General features: G+C 55.2%; 11 non-coding genes across 11 annotated transcripts; all 11 read right to left on the bottom strand.

Moving 5' to 3' along the window:
* Window positions 1-553: 553 nt before the first annotated feature.
* LOC131903158 (small nucleolar RNA SNORD116) lies at window positions 554-647 on the bottom strand. The gene has a single exon (XR_009377411.1). It is a non-coding gene; the product is annotated as a small nucleolar RNA SNORD116 (small nucleolar RNA).
* Window positions 648-2648: 2001 nt separating this feature from the next.
* LOC131903073 (small nucleolar RNA SNORD116) lies at window positions 2649-2742 on the bottom strand. Its single transcript, XR_009377332.1, has one exon. It is a non-coding gene; the product is annotated as a small nucleolar RNA SNORD116 (small nucleolar RNA).
* A 2005-nt stretch (window positions 2743-4747) lies between these two features.
* On the bottom strand, window positions 4748-4841 carry LOC131903184 (small nucleolar RNA SNORD116). Its single transcript, XR_009377434.1, has one exon. It is a non-coding gene; the product is annotated as a small nucleolar RNA SNORD116 (small nucleolar RNA).
* A 2005-nt stretch (window positions 4842-6846) lies between these two features.
* LOC131903072 (small nucleolar RNA SNORD116) lies at window positions 6847-6940 on the bottom strand. Its single transcript, XR_009377331.1, has one exon. It is a non-coding gene; the product is annotated as a small nucleolar RNA SNORD116 (small nucleolar RNA).
* A 1987-nt stretch (window positions 6941-8927) lies between these two features.
* LOC131903169 (small nucleolar RNA SNORD116) lies at window positions 8928-9021 on the bottom strand. Its single transcript, XR_009377421.1, has one exon. It is a non-coding gene; the product is annotated as a small nucleolar RNA SNORD116 (small nucleolar RNA).
* A 2002-nt stretch (window positions 9022-11023) lies between these two features.
* On the bottom strand, window positions 11024-11117 carry LOC131903070 (small nucleolar RNA SNORD116). Its single transcript, XR_009377329.1, has one exon. It is a non-coding gene; the product is annotated as a small nucleolar RNA SNORD116 (small nucleolar RNA).
* Window positions 11118-13116: 1999 nt separating this feature from the next.
* On the bottom strand, window positions 13117-13210 carry LOC131903069 (small nucleolar RNA SNORD116). The gene has a single exon (XR_009377328.1). It is a non-coding gene; the product is annotated as a small nucleolar RNA SNORD116 (small nucleolar RNA).
* Window positions 13211-15196: 1986 nt separating this feature from the next.
* On the bottom strand, window positions 15197-15290 carry LOC131903164 (small nucleolar RNA SNORD116). Its single transcript, XR_009377417.1, has one exon. It is a non-coding gene; the product is annotated as a small nucleolar RNA SNORD116 (small nucleolar RNA).
* Window positions 15291-17295: 2005 nt separating this feature from the next.
* On the bottom strand, window positions 17296-17389 carry LOC131903183 (small nucleolar RNA SNORD116). Its single transcript, XR_009377433.1, has one exon. It is a non-coding gene; the product is annotated as a small nucleolar RNA SNORD116 (small nucleolar RNA).
* Window positions 17390-19393: 2004 nt separating this feature from the next.
* LOC131903068 (small nucleolar RNA SNORD116) lies at window positions 19394-19487 on the bottom strand. Its single transcript, XR_009377327.1, has one exon. It is a non-coding gene; the product is annotated as a small nucleolar RNA SNORD116 (small nucleolar RNA).
* Window positions 19488-21471: 1984 nt separating this feature from the next.
* On the bottom strand, window positions 21472-21565 carry LOC131903163 (small nucleolar RNA SNORD116). The gene has a single exon (XR_009377416.1). It is a non-coding gene; the product is annotated as a small nucleolar RNA SNORD116 (small nucleolar RNA).
* Window positions 21566-22961: the final 1396 nt, after the last annotated feature.

The raw sequence follows: 22961 nt of genomic DNA, 5'->3' as shown, positions 1-22961 counted from the left end.
TGGGATCCCTAGCCGGCCTCCACACAGGCCTTCCTGGAAGAATCACACCCTGGTGAAGACCACTCAACAAAACAGGTGTCTTTCCTAGCTTTGAGACTGGCTTGAGCCAAGACGGGCCCTCCACTACCATGGGTGAGAGAAAAGCACTCTCACACCTGTCTCCTCCACCAGGAGGCCAGCAGTCTGACCTTAGTGTCCCCTGGTCCACCTACTCCACCACAGGCCTCCAGTGTGCAGATTTCTACACAGGTCAGCACGCCTGTTTCTTGTGGGTGTCCGAAGCTAGCATATTTCTAGAGTGCCTACAAGAGAGCCCAAGGTCCAAGGTCCCATGTCTAGCTGTCATTCTGGCTTGGGAGAGTGGGGATGGCCGCTTGCTTGCCAGCAAACCCCAAGTATTCTCTTTTCCCCATGCCCGTGATGGCGAGCAGAGTGGGGCAGAGATCAAGCCCATGGGAAGAGAGTCTGGCTACTGCTGGAGGGGGGCAGGAGCAGCACAGCGGTTCTCAGGCCTGTGTCTGACTCCCAGAGGACTTGGGTGAGCCAAGGTGCAGGACCTCAGTTTCGATGAGAGCGGCGGTACTGAGTTTTCACTCATTTTGTTCAGCTTTTCCAAGGAATGTTTGACTGGAAATCATCATCGGTCCAAGCACGCTGGAGTGCCCTTGCACAGGGATTTTCAGGGCACTCAGGACAGGGTGGGTGTTGGGGAGTGCGAGAAATACCAAGACATGCCCCGTCCTTTGGCAGGTTGCAACGGGTCCCTGCATGGAAATGGGAAGCAACTTGAGGCCCTGAGTCTGCTACAGGTGCTGACAGGCCCGGGAGGCAGGGATGGTAAGTCCTCGCAGCACCACCAAGACCCCAGGATCCTGAGCACCTGGGACAATGCATGGGAGGCTTACCTTGGGCCCCAGGCCTTCTCCTGCAGGTCACCAACACCAAGCAACTTCCCTCGAGGCCCACTCAGGTGCCATCAGCCCTGGGCAAAGGATGCTGGGCCATTCTCTCCGCACTATGGCCGTGCAGGCCACGCAATGCCACACTGTGAAGACATCAAAGCACATGCCAACATTACAGTGGGAAGCGGGCAACTGGCTCTGGGATGGATGGCTGGGCCTGGCTCGTCTCAATGGGAACATCAGATCACATCTGCTCTCTCACCACTCCTGCCCTGCCCTCACCCTCCAGCATGGCTTGCCACAGCGGTGACAGGTTTTCACCAGGGTCTCAGAGCCTGTCCTTGCCCTGGATCCCTCCCTCCGTGCCCTTTCACATCACCTTGGCCACTCTCTGCAATCAAACCACCAGGTTTGGCCCGGCCAACACATCAAGGAACTGCACTGCAGGCAAGCAAGCAGACTCCTCCCGAGAAAAAAAAACAAAAAAACAAAAACAAAAACAGAAACCATGGCCAGCTCTGAGGACCTCAACCCTCTAACACTGTGCACGGGGTTCACAAACCAGGGCAAGCTCACCTTGCTGGCTCAAGCTCAAGTCTTAGGACGCAGCTCTGGCCATGCTCACTAGCCAAACCAAGCCTCCCTCCTCCCATCTCAACATCTCTGACAACCAGGTGGGCAAAGCTACCCGAAATCTGCATCCTTCTCCTGCTAGGAATGCTGAGGGACCGAGCTCAAACTGCTTAAAGTCTCCTCTGAGGCCTTCACCACAGGACATGGCAGGCCTTCTGGGTCCACCAGACCTCCTCTCTCACTCTCTTTCTTTGCCCATGTCTCTTTCTCTTACTCCTGGTTTCTCTCTCTGTCTCTGTCTCTGTCTCTGCTTCTGTCTCTGGATTGATGCCACTCTCTGTCAGTCTGTCTTCATGGGAAAGCCCATGTTCAAGGGTACTGGAAATTTTGACTGCAAGCCAAGTTGAACACTGCATCAACACAAGCTAACTTCTGTGGGACGCCAAGGGCAAGCCAGAGAGCCTGGCACGTCCCAAGACAAGTTGCAACACACATGGCTTCCAATGACCAGAAACGCACCCTTGCAAGCCAAAGTCGCTTTGGCACCCTCCACTGCCCATGAGCAGAGCTCTCAAGCCAGTCTTGATCTACAGCCTGGGGCCCAGGGTACAATTCCTACATGGGATCCCTAGCCGGCCTCCAAACAGGCCTTCCTGGAAGAATCACACCCTGGTGAAGACCACTCAACAAAACAGGTGTCTTTCCTAGCTTTGAGATTGGCTTGAGCCAAGACGGGCCCTCCACTACCATGGGTGAGAGAAAAGCACTCTCACACCTGTCTCCTCCACCAGGAGGCCAGCAGTCTGACCTTAGTGTCCCCTGGTCAACCTACTCCACCACAGGCCTCCAGTGTGCAGATTTCTACACAGGTCAGCACGCCTGTTTCTTATGGGTGTCCGAAGCTAGCATATTTCTAGAGTGCCTACAAGAGAGCCCAAGGTCCAAGGTCCCATGTCTAGCTGTCAGTCTGGCTTGGGAGAGTGGGGATGGCCGCTTGCTTGCCAGCAAACCCCAAGTATTCTCTTTTCCCCATGCCCGTGATGGCGAGCAGAGTGGGGCAGAGATCAAGCCCATGGGAAGAGAGTCTGGCTACTGCTGGAGGGGGGCAGGAGCAGCGCAGCGGTTCTCAGGCCTGTGTCTGACTCCCAGAGGACTTGGGTGAGCCAAGGTGCAGGACCTCAGTTTCGATGAGAGCGGCGGTACTGAGTTTTCACTCATTTTGTTCAGCTTTTCCAAGGAATGTTTGACTGGAAATCATCATCGATCCAAGCACGCTGGAGTGCCCTTGCACAGGGATTTTCAGGGCACTCAGGACAGGGTGGGTGTTGGGGAGTGAGAGAAATACCAAGACATGCCCCGTCCTTTGGCAGGTTGCAACGGGTCCCTGCATGGAAATGGGAAGCAACTTGAGGCCCTGAGTCTGCTACAGGTGCTGACAGGCCCGGGAGGCAGGGATGGTAAGTCCTCGCAGCACCACCAAGACCCCAGGATCCTGAGCACCTGGGACAATGCATGGGAGGCTTACCTTGGGCCCCAGGCCTTCTCCTGCAGGTCACCAACACCAAGCAACTTCCCTCGAGGCCCACTCAGGTGCCATCAGCCCTGGGCAAAGGATGCTGGGCCATTCTCTCCGCACTATGGCCATGCATGCCACGCAATGCCACACTGTGAAGACATCAAAGCACATGCCAACATTACAGTGGGAAGCGGGCAACTGGCTCTGGGATGGATGGCTGGGCCTGGCTCGTCTCAATGGGAACATCAGATCACATCTGCTCTCTCACCACTCCTGCCCTGCCCTCACCCTCCAGCATGGCTTGCCACAGCAGTGACAGGTTTTCACCAGGGTCTCAGAGCCTGTCCTTGCCCTGGCTCCCTCCCTCCGTGCCCTTTCACATCACCTTGGCCCCTCTCTGCAATCAAACCACCAGGTTCGGCCCGGCCAACACATCAAGGAACTGCACTGCAGGCAAGCAAGCAGACTCCTCCCGAGAAAAAACAAACAAACAAACAAAAAAAAACAAAACAAAAACCATGGCCAGCTCTGAGGACCTCAACCCTCTAACACTGTGCACGGGGTTCACAAACCAGGGCAAGCTCACCTTGCTGGCTCAAGCTCAAGTCTTAGGACGCAGCTCTGGCCATGCTCACTAGCCAAACCAAGCCTCCCTCCTCCCATCTCAACATCTCTGACAACCAGGTGGGCAAAGCTACCCGAAATCTGCATCCTTCTCCTGCTAGGAATGCTGAGGGACCGAGCTCAAACTGCTTAAAGTCTCCTCTGAGGCCTTCACCACAGGACATGGCAGGCCTTCTGGGTCCACCAGACCTCCTCTCTCACTCTCTTTCTTTGCCCATGTCTCTTTCTCTTTCTCCTGGTTTCTCTCTCTGTCTCTGTCTCTGTCTCTGCTTCTGTCTCTGGATTGATGCCACTCTCTGTCAGTCTGTCTTCATGGGAAAGCCCATGGTCAAGGGTACTGGAAATTTTGACTGCAAGCCAAGTTGAACACTGCATCAACACAAGCTAACTTCTGTGGGACGCCAAGGGCAAGCCAGAGAGCCTGGCACGTCCCAAGACAAGTTGCAACACACATGGCTTCCAATGACCAGAAACGCACCCTTGCAAGCCAAAGTCGCTTTGGCACCCTCCACTGCCCATGAGCAGAGCTCTCAAGCCAGTCTTGATCTACAGCCTGGGGCCCAGGGTACAATTCCTACATGGGATCCCTAGCCGGCCTCCAAACAGGCCTTCCTGGAAGAATCACACCCTGGTGAAGACCACTCAACAAAACAGGTGTCTTTCCTAGCTTTGAGATTGGCTTGAGCCAAGACGGGCCCTCCACTACCATGGGTGAGAGAAAAGCACTCTCACACCTGTCTCCTCCACCAGGAGGCCAGCAGTCTGACCTTAGTGTCCCCTGGTCAACCTACTCCACCACAGGCCTCCAGTGTGCAGATTTCTACACAGGTCAGCACGCCTGTTTCTTATGGGTGTCCGAAGCTAGCATATTTCTAGAGTGCCTACAAGAGAGCCCAAGGTCCAAGGTCCCATGTCTAGCTGTCAGTCTGGCTTGGGAGAGTGGGGATGGCCGCTTGCTTGCCAGCAAACCCCAAGTATTCTCTTTTCCCCATGCCCGTGATGGCGAGCAGAGTGGGGCAGAGATCAAGCCCATGGGAAGAGAGTCTGGCTACTGCTGGAGGGGGGCAGGAGCAGCGCAGCGGTTCTCAGGCCTGTGTCTGACTCCCAGAGGACTTGGGTGAGCCAAGGTGCAGGACCTCAGTTTCGATGAGAGCGGCGGTACTGAGTTTTCACTCATTTTGTTCAGCTTTTCCAAGGAATGTTTGACTGGAAATCATCATCGGTACAAGCACGCTGGAGTGCCCTTGCACAGGGATTTTCAGGGCACTCAGGACAGGGTGGGTGTTGGGGAGTGCGAGAAATACCAAGACATGCCCCGTCCTTTGGCAGGTTGCAACGGGTCCCTGCATGGAAATGGGAAGCAACTTGAGGCCCTAATTCTGCTACAGGTGCTGACAGGCCCGGGATGCAGGGATGGTAAGTCCTCGCAGCACCACCAAGACCCCAGGATCCTGAGCACCTGGGACAATGCATGGGAGGCTTACCTTGGGCCCCAGGCCTTCTCCTGCAGGTCACCAACACCAAGCAACTTCCCTCGAGGCCCACTCAGGTGCCATCAGCCCTGGGCAAAGGATGCTGGGCCATTCTCTCCGCACTATGGCTGTGCAGGCCACCCAATGCCACACTGTGAAGACATCAAAGCACATGCCAACATTACAGTGGGAAGCGGGCAACTGGCTCTGGGATGGATGGCTGGGCCTGGCTCGTCTCAATGGGAACATCAGATCACATCTGCTCTCTCACCACTCTTGCCCTGCCCTCACCCTAAAGCATGGCTTGCCACAGCGGTGACAGATTTTCACCAGGGTCTCAGAGCCTGTCCTTGCCCTGGCTCCCTCCCTCTGTGCCCTTTCACATCACCTTGGCCCCTCTCTGCAATCAAACCACCAGGTTCGGCCCGGCCAACACATCAAGGAACTGCACTGCAGGCAAGCAAGCAGACTCCTCCCGAAAAAAAAAAAAAAACAAAAAAAAAAAAACCAAAACAAAAACCATGGCCACCTCTGAGGACCTCAACCCTCTAACGCTGTGTACGGGGTTCACAAACCAGGGCAAGCTCACCTTGCTGGCTCAAGCTCAAGTCTTAGGATGCAGCTCTGGCCATGCTCACTAGCCAAACCAAGCCTCCCTCCTCCCATCTCAACATCTCTGACAACCAGGTGGGCAAAGCTACCCGAAATCTGCATCCTTCTCCTGCTAGGAATGCTGAGGGACCGAGCTCAAACTGCTTAAAGTCTCCTCTGAGGCCTTCACCACAGGACATGGCAGGCCTTCTGGGTCCACCAGACCTCCTCTCTCACTCTCTTTCTTTGCCCATGTCTCTTTCTCTTACTCCTGGTTTCTCTCTCTGTCTCTGTCTCTGTCTCTGCTTCTGTCTCTGGATCGATGCCACTCTCTGTCAGTCTGTCTTCATGGGAAAGCCCATGGTCAAGGGTACTGGAAATTTTGACTGCAAGCCAAGTTGAACACTGCATCAACACAAGCTAACTTCTGTGGGACGCCAAGGGCAAGCCAGAGAGCCTGGCACGTCCCAAGACAAGTTGCAACACACATGGCTTCCAATGACCAGAAACGCACCCTTGCAAGCCAAAGTCGCTTTGGCACCCTCCACTGCCCATGAGCAGAGCTCTCAAGCCAGTCTTGATCTACAGCCTGGGGCCCAGGGTACAATTCCTACATGGGATCCCTAGCCGGCCTCCACACAGGCCTTCCTGGAAGAATCACACCCTGGTGAAGACCACTCAACAAAACAGGTGTCTTTCCTAGCTTTGAGATTGGCTTGAGCCAAGACGGGCCCTCCACTACCATGGGTGAGAGAAAAGCACTCTCACACCTGTCTCCTCCACCAGGAGGCCAGCAGTCTGACCTTAGTGTCCCCTGGTCCACCTACTCCACCACAGGCCTCCAGTGTGCAGATTTCTACACAGGTCAGCACGCCTGTTTCTTGTGGGTGTCCGAAGCTAGCATATTTCTAGAGTGCCTACAAGAGAGCCCAAGGTCCAAGATCCCATGTCTAGCTGTCAGTCTGGCTTGGGAGAGTGGGGATGGCCGCTTGCTTGCCAGCAAACCCCAAGTATTCTCTTTTCCCCATGCCCGTGATGGCGAGCAGAGTGGGGCAGAGATCAAGCCCATGGGAAGAGAGTCTGGCTACTGCTGGAGGGGGGCAGGAGCAGCGCAGCGGTTCTCAGGCCTGTGTCTAACTCCCAGAGGACTTGGGTGAGCCAAGGTGCAGGACCTCAGTTTCGATGAGAGCGGCGGTACTGAGTTTTCACTCATTTTGTTCAGCTTTTCCAAGGAATGTTTGACTGGAAATCATCATCGATCCAAGCACGCTGGAGTGCCCTTGCACAGGGATTTTCAGGGCACTCAGGACAGGGTGGGTGTTGGGGAGTGCGAGAAATACCAAGACATGCCCCGTCCTTTGGCAGGTTGCAACGGGTCCCTGCATGGAAATGGGAAGCAACTTGAGGCCCTGAGTCTGCTACAGGTGCTGACAGGCCCGGGATGCAGGGATGGTAAGTCCTCGCAGCACCACCAAGACCCCAGGATCCTGAGCACCTGGGACAATGCATGGGAGGCTTACCTTGGGCCCCAGGCCTTCTCCTGCAGGTCACCAACACCAAGCAACTTCCCTCGAGGCCCACTCAGGTGCCATCAGCCCTGGGCAAAGGATGCTGGGCCATTCTCTCTGCACTATGGCCGTGCAGGCCACGCAATGCCACACTGTGAAGACATCAAAGCACATGCCAACATTACAGTGGGAAGCGGGCAACTGGCTCTGGGATGGATGGCTGGGCCTGGCTCGTCTCAATGGGAACATCAGATCACATCTGCTCTCTCACCACTCCTGCCCTGCCCTCACCCTCCAGCATGGCTTGCCACAGCGGTGACAGGTTTTCACCAGGGTCTCAGAGCCTGTCCTTGCCCTGGCTCCCTCCCTCCGTGCCCTTTCACATCACCTTGGCCACTCTCTGCAATCAAACCACCAGGTTTGGCCCGGCCAACACATCAAGGAACTGCAGTGCAGGCAAGCAAGCAGACTCCTCCCGAGAAAAAAAAACAAAAAAACAAAAACAAAAACAAAAACCATGGCCAGCTCTGAGGACCTCAACCCTCTAACACTGTGCACGGGGTTCACAAACCAGGGCAAGCTCACCTTGCTGGCTCAAGCTCAAGTCTTAGGACGCAGCTCTGGCCATGCTCACTAGCCAAACCAAGCCTCCCTCCTCCCATCTCAACATCTCTGACAACCAGGTGGGCAAAGCTTCCCGAAATCTGCATCCTTCTCCTGCTAGGAATGCTGAGGGACCGAGCTCAAACTGCTTAAAGTCTCCTCTGAGGCCTTCACCACAGGACATGGCAGGCCTTCTGGGTCCACCAGACCTCCTCTCTCACTCTCTTTCTTTGCCCATGTCTCTTTCTCTTACTCCTGGTTTCTCTCTCTGTCTCTGTCTCTGTCTCTGCTTCTGTCTCTGGATTGATGCCACTCTCTGTCAGTCTGTCTTCATGGGAAAGCCCTTCATGGTCAAGGGTACTGGAAATTTTGACTGCAAGCCAAGTTGAACACTGCATCAACACAAGCTAACTTCTGTGGGACGCCAAGGGCAAGCCAGAGAGCCTGGCACGTCCCAAGACAAGTTGCAACACACATGGCTTCCAATGACCAGAAACGCACCCTTGCAAGCCAAAGTCGCTTTGGCACCCTCCACTGCCCATGAGCAGAGCTCTCAAGCCAGTCTTGATCTACAGCCTGGGGCCCAGGGTACAATTCCTACATGGGATCCCTAGCCGGCCTCCAAACAGGCCTTCCTGGAAGAATCACTCAACAAAACAGGTGTCTTTCCTAGCTTTGAGATTGGCTTGAGCCAAGACGGGCCCTCCACTACCGTGGGTGAGAGAAAAGCACTCTCACACCTGTCTCCTCCACCAGGAGGCCAGCAGTCTGACCTTAGTGTCCCCTGGTCAACCTACTCCACCACAGGCCTCCAGTGTGCAGATTTCTACACAGGTCAGCACGCCTGTTTCTTGTGTGTGTCCGAAGCTAGCATATTTCTAGAGTGCCTACAAGAGAGCACAAGGTCCAAGGTCCCATGTCTAGCTGTCAGTCTGGCTTGGGAGAGTGGGGATGGCTGCTTGCTTGCCAGCAAACCCCAAGTATTCTCTTTTCCCCATGCCCGTGATGGCGAGCATAGTGGGGCAGAGATCAAGCCCATGGGAAGAGAGTCTGGCTACTGCTGGAGGGGGGCAGGAGCAGCGCAGCGGTTCTCAGGCCTGTGTCTGACTCCCAGAGGACTTGGGTGAGCCAAGGTGCAGGACCTCAGTTTCGATGAGAGCGGCGGTACTGAGTTTTCACTCATTTTGTTCAGCTTTTCCAAGGAATGTTTGACTGGAAATCTTCATCGATCCAAGCACGCTGGAGTGCCCTTGCACAGGGATTTTCAGGGCACTCAGGACAGGGTGGGTGTTGGGGAGTGCGAGAAATACCAAGACATGCCCCGTCCTTTGGCAGGTTGCAACGGGTCCCTGCATGGAAATGGGAAGCAACTTGAGGCCCTGAGTCTGCTACAGGTGCTGACAGGCCCGGGATGCAGGGATGGTAAGTCCTCGCAGCACCACCAAGACCCCAGGATCCTGAGCACCTGGGACAATGCATGGGAGGCTTACCTTGGGCCCCAGGCCTTCTCCTGCAGGTCACCAACACCAAGCAACTTCCCTCGAGGCCCACTCAGGTGCCATCAGCCCTGGGCAAAGGATGCTGGGCCATTCTCTCCGCACTATGGCCGTGCAGGCCACGCAATGCCACACTGTGAAGACATCAAAGCACATGCCAACATTACAGTGGGAAGCGGGCAACTGGCTCTGGGATGGATGGCTGGGCCTGGCTCGTCTCAATGGGAACATCAGATCACATCTGCTCTCTCACCACTCCTGCCCTGCCCTCACCCTCCAGCATGGCTTGCCACAGCGGTGACAGGTTTTCACCAGGGTCTCAGAGCCTGTCCTTGCCCTGGCTCCCTCCCTCCGTGCCCTTTCACATCACCTTGGCCCCTCTCTGCAATCAAACCACCAGGTTTGGCCCGGCCAACACATCAAGGAACTGCACTGCAGGCAAGCAAGCAGACTCCTCCCGAGAAAAAAAAAACAAAAAAACAAAAACCAAAACAAAAACCATGGCCAGCTCTGAGGACCTCAACCCTCTAACACTGTGCACGGGGTTCACAAACCAGGGCAAGCTCACCTTGCTGGCTCAAGCTCAAGTCTTAGGACCCAGCTCTGGCCATGCTCACTAGCCAAACCAAGCCTCCCTCCTCCCATCTCAACATCTCTGACAACCAGGTGGGCAAAGCTACCCGAAATCTGCATCCTTCTCCTGCTAGGAATGCTGAGGGACCGAGCTCAAACTGCTTAAAGTCTCCTCTGAGGCCTTCACCACAGGACATGGCAGGCCTTCTGGGTCCACCAGACCTCCTCTCTCACTCTCTTTCTTTGCCCATGTCTCTTTCTCTTACTCCTGGTTTCTCTCTCTGTCTCTGTCTCTGTCTCTGCTTCTGTCTCTGGATCGATGCCACTCTCTGTCAGTCTGTCTTCATGGGAAAGCCCATGTTCAAGGGTACTGGAAATTTTGACTGCAAGCCAAGTTGAACACTGCATCAACACAAGCTAACTTCTGTGGGACGCCAAGGGCATGCCAGAGAGCCTGGCACGTCCCAAGACAAGTTGCAACACACATGGCTTCCAATGACCAGAAACGCACCCTTGCAAGCCAAAGTCGCTTTGGCACCCTCCACTGCCCATGAGCAGAGCTCTCAAGCCAGTCTTGATCTACAGCCTGGGGCCCAGGGTACAATTCCTACATGGGATCCCTAGCCGGCCTCCACACAGGCCTTCCTGGAAGAATCACACCCTGGTGAAGACCACTCAACAAAACAGGTGTCTTTCCTAGCTTTGAGATTGGCTTGAGCCAAGACGGGCCCTCCACTACCATGGGTGAGAGAAAAGCACTCTCACACCTGTCTCCTCCACCAGGAGGCCAGCAGTCTGACCTTAGTGTCCCCTGGTCCACCTACTCCACCACAGGCCTCCAGTGTGCAGATTTCTACACAGGTCAGCACGCCTGTTTCTTGTGGGTGTCCGAAGCTAGCATATTTCTAGAGTGCCTACAAGAGAGCCCAAGGTCCAAGGTCCCATGTCTAGCTGTCAGTCTGGCTTGGGAGAGTGGGGATGGCCGCTTGCTTGCCAGCAAACCCCAAGTATTCTCTTTTCCCCATGCCCGTGATGGCGAGCAGAGTGGGGCAGAGATCAAGCCCATGGGAAGAGAGTCTGGCTACTGCTGGAGGGGGGCAGGAGCAGCGCAGCGGTTCTCAGGCCTGTGTCTGACTCCCAGAGGACTTGGGTGAGCCAAGGTGCAGGACCTCAGTTTCGATGAGAGCGGCGGTACTGAGTTTTCACTCATTTTGTTCAGCTTTTCCAAGGAATGTTTGACTGGAAATCATCATCGATCCAAGCACGCTGGAGTGCCCTTGCACAGGGATTTTCAGGGCACTCAGGACAGGGTGGGTGTTGGGGAGTGCGAGAAATACCAAGACATGCCCCGTCCTTTGGCAGGTTGCAACGGGTCCCTGCATGGAAATGGGAAGCAACTTGAGGCCCTGAGTCTGCTACAGGTGCTGACAGGCCCGGGAGGCAGGGATGGTAAGTCCTCGCAGGACCACCAAGACCCCAGGATCCTGAGCACCTGGGACAATGCATGGGAGGCTTACCTTGGGCCCCAGGCCTTCTCCTGCAGGTCACCAACACCAAGCAACTTCCCTCGAGGCCCACTCAGGTGCCATCAGCCCTGGGCAAAGGATGCTGGGCCATTCTCTCCGCACTATGGCCGTGCAGGCCACGCAATGCCACACTGTGAAGACATCAAAGCACATGCCAACATTACAGTGGGAAGCGGGCAACTGGCTCTGGGATGGATGGCTGGGCCTGGCTCGTCTCAATGGGAACATCAGATCACATCTGCTCTCTCACCACTCCTGCCCTGCCCTCACCCTCCAGCATGGCTTGCCACAGCGGTGACAGGTTTTCACCAGGGTCTCAGAGCCTGTCCTTGCCCTGGCACCCACCCTCCTTGCCCTTTCACATCACCTTGGCCCCTCTCTGCAATCAAACCACCAGGTTCGGCCCGGCCAACACATCAAGGAACTGCACTGCAGGCAAGCAAGCAGACTCCTCCCGAGAAAAAAACAAAAAAACAAAAACCAAAACAAAAACCATGGCCAGCTCGGAGGACCTCAACCCTCTAACACTGTGTACGGGGTTCACAAACCAGGGCAAGCTCACCTTGCTGGCTCAAGCTCAAGTCTTAGGACGCAGCTCTGGCCATGCTCACTAGCCAAACCAAGCCTCCCTCCTCCCATCTCAACATCTCTGACAACCAGGTGGGCAAAGCTACCCGAAATCTGCATCCTTCTCCCGCTAGGAATGCTGAGGGACCGAGCTCAAACTGCTTAAAGTCTCCTCTGAGGCCTTCACCACAGGACATGGCAGGCCTTCTGGGTCCACCAGACCTCCTCTCTCACTCTCTTTCTTTGCCCATGTCTCTTTCTCTTACTCCTGGTTTCTCTCTCTGTCTCTGTCTCTGTCTCTGCTTCTGTCTCTGGATTGATGCCACTCTCTGTCAGTCTGTCTTCATGGGAAAGCCCATGTTCAAGGGTACTGGAAATTTTGACCACAAGCCAAGTTGAACACTGCATCAACACAAGCTAACTTCTGTGGGACGCCAAGGGCAAGCCAGAGAGCCTGGCACGTCCCAAGACAAGTTGCAACACACATGGCTTCCAATGACCAGAAACGCACCCTTGCAAGCCAAAGTCGCTTTGGCACCCTCCACTGCCCATGAGCAGAGCTCTCAAGCCAGTCTTGATCTACAGCCTGGGGCCCAGGGTACAATTCCTACATGGGATCCCTAGCCGGCCTCCAAACAGGCCTTCCTGGAAGAATCACACCCTGGTGAAGACCACTCAACAAAACAGGTGTCTTTCCTACCTTTGAGATTGGCTTGAGCCAAGACGGGCCCTCCACTACCATGGGTGAGAGAAAAGCACTCTCACACCTGTCTCCTCCACCAGGAGGCCAGCAGTCTGACCTTAGTGTCCCCTGGTCCACCTACTCCACCACAGGCCTCCAGTGTGCAGATTTCTACACAGGTCAGCACGCCTGTTTCTTGTGGGTGTCCGAAGCTAGCATATTTCTAGAGTGCCTACAAGAGAGCCCAAAGTCCAAGGTCCCATGTCTAGCTGTCAGTCTGGCTTGGGAGAGTGGGGATGGCTGCTTGCTTGCCAGCAAACCCCAAGTATTCTCTATTCCCCATGCCCGTGATGGCGAGCAGAGTGGGGCAGAGATCAAGCCCATGGGAAGAGAGTCTGGCTACTGCTGGAGGGGGGCAGGAGCAGCGCAGCGGTTCTCAGGCCTGTGTCTGACTCCCAGAGGACTTGGGTGAGCCAAGGTGCAGGACCTCAGTTTCGATGAGAGCGGCGGTACTGAGTTTTCACTCATTTTGTTCAGCTTTTCCAAGGAATGTTTGACTGGAAATCATCATCGATCCAAGCACGCTGGAGTGCCCTTGCACAGGGATTTTCAGGGCACTCAGGACAGGGTGGGTGTTGGGGAGTGCGAGAAATACCAAGACATGCCCCGTCCTTTGGCAGGTTGCAACGGGTCCCTGCATGGAAATGGGAAGCAACTTGAGGCCCTGAGTCTGCTACAGGTGCTGACAGGCCCAGGATGCAGGGATGGTAAGTCCTCGCAGCACCACCAAGACCCCAGGATCCTGAGCACCTGGGACAATGCATGGGAGGCTTACCTTGGGCCCCAGGCCTTCTCCTGCAGGTCACCAACACCAAGCAACTTCCCTCGAGGCCCACTCAGGTGCCATCAGCCCTGGGCAAAGGATGATGGGCCATTCTCTCCGCACTATGGCCGTGCAGGCCACGCAATGCCACACTGTGAAGACATCAAAGCACATGCCAACATTACAGTGGGAAGCGGGCAACTGGCTCTGGGATGGATGGCTGGGCCTGGCTCGTCTCAATGGGAACATCAGATCACATCTGCTCTCTCACCACTCCTGCCCATCCCTCACCCTCCAGCATGGCTTGCCACAGCGGTGACAGGTTTTCACCAGGGTCTCAGAGCCTGTCCTTGCCCTGGCTCCCTCCCTCCGTGCCCTTTCACATCACCTTGGCCCCTCTCTGCAATCAAACCACCAGGTTCGGCCCGGCCAACACATCAAGGAACTGCACTGCAGGCAAGCAAGCAGACTCCTCCCGAGAAAAAAAAAAAAACAAAAACAAAAACCAAAACAAAAACCATGGCCAGCTCTGAGGACCTCAACCCTCTAACACTGTGCACGGGGTTCACAAACCAGGGCAAGCTCACCTTGCTGGCTCAAGCTCAAGTCTTAGGACGCAGCTCTGGCCATGCTCACTAGCCAAACCAAGCCTCCCTCCTCCCATCTCAACATCTCTGACAACCAGGTGGGCAAAGCTACCCGAAATCTGCATCCTTCTCCCGCTAGGAATGCTGAGGGACCGAGCTCAAACTGCTTAAAGTCTCCTCTGAGGCCTTCACCACAGGACATGGCAGGCCTTCTGGGTCCACCAGACCTCCTCTCTCACTCTCTTTCTTTGCCCATGTCTCTTTCTCTTACTCCTGGTTTCTCTCTCTGTCTCTGTCTCTGTCTCTGCTTCTGTCTCTGGATTGATGCCACTCTCTGTCAGTCTGTCTTCATGGGAAAGCCCATGTTCAAGGGTACTGGAAATTTTGACCACAAGCCAAGTTGAACACTGCATCAACACAAGCTAACTTCTGTGGGACGCCAAGGGCAAGCCAGAGAGCCTGGCACGTCCCAAGACAAGTTGCAACACACATGGCTTCCAATGACCAGAAACGCACCCTTGCAAGCCAAAGTCACTTTGGCACCCTCCACTGCCCATGAGCAGAGCTCTCAAGCCAGTCTTGATCTACAGCCTGGGGCCCAGGGTACAATTCCTACATGGGATCCCTAGCCGGCCTCCAAACAGGCCTTCCTGGAAGAATCACTCAACAAAACAGGTGTCTTTCCTAGCTTTGAGATTGGCTTGAGCCAAGACGGGCCCTCCACTACCGTGGGTGAGAGAAAAGCACTCTCACACCTGTCTCCTCCACCAGGAGGCCAGCAGTCTGACCTTAGTGTCCCCTGGTCAACCTACTCCACCACAGGCCTCCAGTGTGCAGATTTCTACACAGGTCAGCACGCCTGTTTCTTGTGGGTGTCCGAAGCTAGCATATTTCTAGAGTGCCTACAAGAGAGCCCAAGGTCCAAGGTCCCATGTCTAGCTATCAGTCTGGCTTGGGAGAGTTGTGATGGCTGCTTGCTTGCCAGCAAACCCCAAGTTTTCTCTTTTCCCCATGCCCGTGATGGCGAGCAGAGTGGGGCAGAGATCAAGCCCATGGGAAGAGAGTCTGGCTACTGCTGGAGGGGGGCAGGAGCAGCCCAGCGGTTCTCAGGCCTGTGTCTGACTCCCAGAGGACTTGGGTGAGCCAAGGTGCAGGACCTCAGTTTCCATGAGAGCGGCGGTACTGAGTTTTCACTCATTTTGTTCAGCTTTTCCAAGGAATGTTTGACTGGAAATCATCATCGATCCAAGCACGCTGGAGTGCCCTTGCACAGGGATTTTCAGGGCACTCAGGACAGGGTGGGTGTTGGGGAGTGCGAGAAATACCAAGACATGCCCCGTCCTTTGGCAGGTTGCAACGGGTCCCTGCATGGAAATGGGAAGCAACTTGAGGCCCTAAGTCTGCTACAGGTGCTGACAGGCCCGGGATGCAGGGATGGTAAGTCCTCGCAGCACCACCAAGACCCCAGGATCCTGAGCACCTGGGACAATGCATGGGAGGCTTACCTTGGGCCCCAGGCCTTCTCCTGCAGGTCACCAACACCAAGCAACTTCCCTCGAGGCCCACTCAGGTGCCATCAGCTCTGGGCAAAGGATGCTGGGCCATTCTCTCCGCACTATGGCCGTGCATGCCACGCAATGCCACACTGTGAAGACATCAAAGCACATGCCAACATTACAGTGGGAAGCGGGCAACTGGCTCTGGGATGGATGGCTGGGCCTGGCTCGTCTCAATGGGAACATCAGATCACATCTGCTCTCTCACCACTCCTGCCCTGCCCTCACCCTCCAGCATGGCTTGCCACAGCAGTGACAGGTTTTCACCAGGGTCTCAGAGCCTGTCCTTGCCCTGGCTCCCTCCCTCCGTGCCCTTTCACATCACCTTGGCCCCTCTCTGCAATCAAACCACCAGGTTCGGCCCGGCCAACACATCAAGGAACTGCACTGCAGGCAAGCAAGCAGACTCCTCCCGAGAAAAAACAAACAAACAAACAAAAAAAAACAAAACAAAAACCATGGCCAGCTCTGAGGACCTCAACCCTCTAACACTGTGCACGGGGTTCACAAACCAGGGCAAGCTCACCTTGCTGGCTCAAGCTCAAGTCTTAGGACGCAGCTCTGGCCATGCTCACTAGCCAAACCAAGCCTCCCTCCTCCCATCTCAACATCTCTGACAACCAGGTGGGCAAAGCTACCCGAAATCTGCATCCTTCTCCTGCTAGGAATGCTGAGGGACCGAGCTCAAACTGCTTAAAGTCTCCTCTGAGGCCTTCACCACAGGACATGGCAGGCCTTCTGGGTCCACCAGACCTCCTCTCTCACTCTCTTTCTTTGCCCATGTCTCTTTCTCTTTCTCCTGGTTTCTCTCTCTGTCTCTGTCTCTGTCTCTGCTTCTGTCTCTGGATTGATGCCACTCTCTGTCAGTCTGTCTTCATGGGAAAGCCCATGGTCAAGGGTACTGGAAATTTTGACTGCAAGCCAAGTTGAACACTGCATCAACACAAGCTAACTTCTGTGGGACGCCAAGGGCAAGCCAGAGAGCCTGGCACGTCCCAAGACAAGTTGCAACACACATGGCTTCCAATGACCAGAAACGCACCCTTGCAAGCCAAAGTCGCTTTGGCACCCTCCACTGCCCATGAGCAGAGCTCTCAAGCCAGTCTTGATCTACAGCCTGGGGCCCAGGGTACAATTCCTACATGGGATCCCTAGCCGGCCTCCAAACAGGCCTTCCTGGAAGAATCACACCCTGGTGAAGACCACTCAACAAAACAGGTGTCTTTCCTAGCTTTGAGATTGGCTTGAGCCAAGACGGGCCCTCCACTACCATGGGTGAGAGAAAAGCACTCTCACACCTGTCTCCTCCACCAGGAGGCCAGCAGTCTGACCTTAGTGTCCCCTGTTCAACCTACTCCACCACAGGCCTCCAGTGTGCAGATTTCTACACAGGTCAGCACGCCTGTTTCTTATGGGTGTCCGAAGCTAGCATATTTCTAGAGTGCCTACAAGAGAGCCCAAGGTCCAAGGTCCCATGTCTAGCTGTCAGTCTGGCTTGGGAGAGTGGGGATGGCCGCTTGCTTGCCAGCAAACCCCAAGTATTCTCTTTTCCCCATGCCCGTGATGGCGAGCAGAGTGGGGCAGAGATCAAGCCCATGGGAAGAGAGTCTGGCTACTGCTGGAGGGGGGCAGGAGCAGCGCAGCGGTTCTCAGGCCTGTGTCTGACTCCCAGAGGACTTGGGTGAGCCAAGGTGCAGGACCTCAGTTTCGATGAGAGCGGCGGTACTGAGTTTTCACTCATTTTGTTCAGCTTTTCCAAGGAATGTTTGACTGGAAATCATCATCGGTACAAGCACGCTGGAGTGCCCTTGCACAGGGATTTTCAGGGCACTCAGGACAGGGTGGGTGTTGGGGAGTGCGAGAAATACCAAGACATGCCCCGTCCTTTGGCAGGTTGCAACGGGTCCCTGCATGGAAATGGGAAGCAACTTGAGGCCCTAATTCTGCTACAGGTGCTGACAGGCCCGGGATGCAGGGATGGTAAGTCCTCGCAGCACCACCAAGACCCCAGGATCCTGAGCACCTGGGACAATGCATGGGAGGCTTACCTTGGGCCCCAGGCCTTCTCCTGCAGGTCACCAACACCAAGCAACTTCCCTCGAGGCCCACTCAGGTGCCATCAGCCCTGGGCAAAGGATGCTGGGCCATTCTCTCCGCACTATGGCTGTGCAGGCCACCCAATGCCACACTGTGAAGACATCAAAGCACATGCCAACATTACAGTGGGAAGCGGGCAACTGGCTCTGGGATGGATGGCTGGGCCTGGCTCGTCTCAATGGGAACATCAGATCACATCTGCTCTCTCACCACTCTTGCCCTGCCCTCACCCTAAAGCATGGCTTGCCACAGCGGTGACAGATTTTCACCAGGGTCTCAGAGCCTGTCCTTGCCCTGGCTCCCTCCCTCTGTGCCCTTTCACATCACCTTGGCCCCTCTCTGCAATCAAACCACCAGGTTCGGCCCGGCCAACACATCAAGGAACTGCACTGCAGGCAAGCAAGCAGACTCCTCCCGAAAAAAAAAAAAAACAAAAAAAAAAAAACCAAAACAAAAACCATGGCCACCTCTGAGGACCTCAACCCTCTAACGCTGTGTACGGGGTTCACAAACCAGGGCAAGCTCACCTTGCTGGCTCAAGCTCAAGTCTTAGGACGCAGCTCTGGCCATGCTCACTAGCCAAACCAAGCCTCCCTCCTCCCATCTCAACATCTCTGACAACCAGGTGGGCAAAGCTACCCGAAATCTGCATCCTTCTCCTGCTAGGAATGCTGAGGGACCGAGCTCAAACTGCTTAAAGTCTCCTCTGAGGCCTTCACCACAGGACATGGCAGGCCTTCTGGGTCCACCAGACCTCCTCTCTCACTCTCTTTCTTTGCCCATGTCTCTTTCTCTTACTCCTGGTTTCTCTCTCTGTCTCTGTCTCTGTCTCTGCTTCTGTCTCTGGATCGATGCCACTCTCTGTCAGTCTGTCTTCATGGGAAAGCCCATGGTCAAGGGTACTGGAAATTTTGACTGCAAGCCAAGTTGAACACTGCATCAACACAAGCTAACTTCTGTGGGACGCCAAGGGCAAGCCAGAGAGCCTGGCACGTCCCAAGACAAGTTGCAACACACATGGCTTCCAATGACCAGAAACGCACCCTTGCAAGCCAAAGTCGCTTTGGCACCCTCCACTGCCCATGAGCAGAGCTCTCAAGCCAGTCTTGATCTACAGCCTGGGGCCCAGGGTACAATTCCTACATGGGATCCCTAGCCGGCCTCCACACAGGCCTTCCTGGAAGAATCACACCCTGGTGAAGACCACTCAACAAAACAGGTGTCTTTCCTAGCTTTGAGATTGGCTTGAGCCAAGACGGGCCCTCCACTACCATGGGTGAGAGAAAAGCACTCTCACACCTGTCTCCTCCACCAGGAGGCCAGCAGTCTGACCTTAGTGTCCCCTGGTCCACCTACTCCACCACAGGCCTCCAGTGTGCAGATTTCTACACAGGTCAGCACGCCTGTTTCTTGTGGGTGTCCGAAGCTAGCATATTTCTAGAGTGCCTACAAGAGAGCCCAAGGTCCAAGGTCCCATGTCTAGCTGTCAGTCTGGCTTGGGAGAGTGGGGATGGCCGCTTGCTTGCCAGCAAACCCCAAGTATTCTCTTTTCCCCATGCCCGTGATGGCGAGCAGAGTGGGGCAGAGATCAAGCCCATGGGAAGAGAGTCTGGCTACTGCTGGAGGGGGGCAGGAGCAGCGCAGCGGTTCTCAGGCCTGTGTCTGACTCCCAGAGGACTTGGGTGAGCCAAGGTGCAGGACCTCAGTTTCGATGAGAGCGGCGGTACTGAGTTTTCACTCATTTTGTTCAGCTTTTCCAAGGAATGTTTGACTGGAAATCATCATCGATCCAAGCACGCTGGAGTGCCCTTGCACAGGGATTTTCAGGGCACTCAGGACAGGGTGGGTGTTGGGGAGTGCGAGAAATACCAAGACATGCCCCGTCCTTTGGCAGGTTGCAACGGGTCCCTGCATGGAAATGGGAAGCAACTTGAGGCCCTGAGTCTGCTACAGGTGCTGACAGGCCCGGGATGCAGGGATGGTAAGTCCTCGCAGCACCACCAAGACCCCAGGATCCTGAGCACCTGGGACAATGCATGGGAGGCTTACCTTGGGCCCCAGGCCTTCTCCTGCAGGTCACCAACACCAAGCAACTTCCCTCGAGGCCCACTCAGGTGCCATCAGCCCTGGGCAAAGGATGCTGGGCCATTCTCTCTGCACTATGGCCGTGCAGGCCACGCAATGCCACACTGTGAAGACATCAAAGCACATGCCAACATTACAGTGGGAAGCGGGCAACTGGCTCTGGGATGGATGGCTGGGCCTGGCTCGTCTCAATGGGAACATCAGATCACATCTGCTCTCTCACCACTCCTGCCCTGCCCTCACCCTCCAGCATGGCTTGCCACAGCGGTGACAGGTTTTCACCAGGGTCTCAGAGCCTGTCCTTGCCCTGGCTCCCTCCCTCCGTGCCCTTTCACATCACCTTGGCCACTCTCTGCAATCAAACCACCAGGTTTGGCCCGGCCAACACATCAAGGAACTGCAGTGCAGGCAAGCAAGCAGACTCCTCCCGAGAAAAAAAAACAAAAAAACAAAAACAAAAACAAAAACCATGGCCAGCTCTGAGGACCTCAACCCTCTAACACTGTGCACGGGGTTCACAAACCAGGGCAAGCTCACCTTGCTGGCTCAAGCTCAAGTCTTAGGACGCAGCTCTGGCCATGCTCACTAGCCAAACCAAGCCTCCCTCCTCCCATCTCAACATCTCTGACAACCAGGTGGGCAAAGCTTCCCGAAATCTGCATCCTTCTCCTGCTAGGAATGCTGAGGGACCGAGCTCAAACTGCTTAAAGTCTCCTCTGAGGCCTTCACCACAGGACATGGCAGGCCTTCTGGGTCCACCAGACCTCCTCTCTCACTCTCTTTCTTTGCCCATGTCTCTTTCTCTTACTCCTGGTTTCTCTCTCTGTCTCTGTCTCTGTCTCTGCTTCTGTCTCTGGATTGATGCCACTCTCTGTCAGTCTGTCTTCATGGGAAAGCCCATGGTCAAGGGTACTGGAAATTTTGACCGCAAGCCAAGTTGAACACTGCATCAACACAAGCTAACTTCTGTGGGACGCCAAGGGCAAGCCAGAGAGCCTGGCACGTCCCAAGACAAGTTGCAACACACATGGCTTCCAATGACCAGAAACGCACCCTTGCAAGCCAAAGTCGCTTTGGCACCCTCCACTGCCCATGAGCAGAGCTCTCAAGCCAGTCTTGATCTACAGCCTGGGGCCCAGGGTACAATTCCTACATGGGATCCCTAGCCGGCCTCCAAACAGGCCTTCCTGGAAGAATCACTCAACAAAACAGGTGTCTTTCCTAGCTTTGAGATTGGCTTGAGCCAAGACGGGCCCTCCACTACCGTGGGTGAGAGAAAAGCACTCTCACACCTGTCTCCTCCACCAGGAGGCCAGCAGTCTGACCTTAGTGTCCCCTGGTCAACCTACTCCACCACAGGCCTCCAGTGTGCAGATTTCTACACAGGTCAGCACGCCTGTTTCTTGTGGGTGTCCGAAGCTAGCATATTTCTAGAGTGCCTACAAGAGAGCCCAAGGTCCAAGGTCCCATGTCTAGCTATCAGTCTGGCTTGGGAGAGTGGTGATGGCTGCTTGCTTGCCAGCAAACCCCAAGTTTTCTCTTTTCCCCATGCCCGTGATGGCGAGCAGAGTGGGGCAGAGATCAAGCCCATGGGAAGAGAGTCTGGCTACTGCTGGAGGGGGGCAGGAGCAGCCCAGCGGTTCTCAGGCCTGTGTCTGACTCCCAGAGGACTTGGGTGAGCCAAGGTGCAGGACCTCAGTTTCCATGAGAGCGGCGGTACTGAGTTTTCACTCATTTTGTTCAGCTTTTCCAAGGAATGTTTGACTGGAAATCATCATCGATCCAAGCACGCTGGAGTGCCCTTGCACAGGGATTTTCAGGGCACTCAGGACAGGGTGGGTGTTGGGGAGTGCGAGAAATACCAAGACATGCCCCGTCCTTTGGCAGGTTGCAACGGGTCCCTGCATGGAAATGGGAAGCAACTTGAGGCCCTAAGTCTGCTACAGGTGCTGACAGGCCCGGGATGCAGGGATGGTAAGTCCTCGCAGCACCACCAAGACCCCAGGATCCTGAGCACCTGGGACAATGCATGGGAGGCTTACCTTGGGCCCCAGGCCTTCTCCTGCAGGTCACCAACACCAAGCAACTTCCCTCGAGGCCCACTCAGGTGCCATCAGCTCTGGGCAAAGGATGCTGGGCCATTCTCTCCGCACTATGGCCGTGCATGCCACGCAATGCCACACTGTGAAGACATCAAAGCACATGCCAACATTACAGTGGGAAGCGGGCAACTGGCTCTGGGATGGATGGCTGGGCCTGGCTCGTCTCAATGGGAACATCAGATCACATCTGCTCTCTCACCACTCCTGCCCTGCCCTCACCCTCCAGCATGGCTTGCCACAGCAGTGACAGGTTTTCACCAGGGTCTCAGAGCCTGTCCTTGCCCTGGCTCCCTCCCTCCGTGCCCTTTCACATCACCTTGGCCCCTCTCTGCAATCAAACCACCAGGTTCGGCCCGGCCAACACATCAAGGAACTGCACTGCAGGCAAGCAAGCAGACTCCTCCCGAGAAAAAACAAACAAACAAACAAAAAAAAAACAAAACAAAAACCATGGCCAGCTCTGAGGACCTCAACCCTCTAACACTGTGCACGGGGTTCACAAACCAGGGCAAGCTCACCTTGCTGGCTCAAGCTCAAGTCTTAGGACGCAGCTCTGGCCATGCTCACTAGCCAAACCAAGCCTCCCTCCTCCCATCTCAACATCTCTGACAACCAGGTGGGCAAAGCTACCCGAAATCTGCATCCTTCTCCTGCTAGGAATGCTGAGGGACCGAGCTCAAACTGCTTAAAGTCTCCTCTGAGGCCTTCACCACAGGACATGGCAGGCCTTCTGGGTCCACCAGACCTCCTCTCTCACTCTCTTTCTTTGCCCATGTCTCTTTCTCTTTCTCCTGGTTTCTCTCTCTGTCTCTGTCTCTGTCTCTGCTTCTGTCTCTGGATTGATGCCACTCTCTGTCAGTCTGTCTTCATGGGAAAGCCCATGGTCAAGGGTACTGGAAATTTTGACTGCAAGCCAAGTTGAACACTGCATCAACACAAGCTAACTTCTGTGGGACGCCAAGGGCAAGCCAGAGAGCCTGGCACGTCCCAAGACAAGTTGCAACACACATGGCTTCCAATGACCAGAAACGCACCCTTGCAAGCCAAAGTCGCTTTGGCACCCTCCACTGCCCATGAG

This window comes from Peromyscus eremicus, chromosome 1 (genome assembly GCF_949786415.1).
Source record: "Peromyscus eremicus chromosome 1, PerEre_H2_v1, whole genome shotgun sequence".
Taxonomy (NCBI): domain Eukaryota; kingdom Metazoa; phylum Chordata; class Mammalia; order Rodentia; family Cricetidae; genus Peromyscus; species Peromyscus eremicus.
This window is presented reverse-complemented; position numbering and strand designations above follow the sequence as displayed.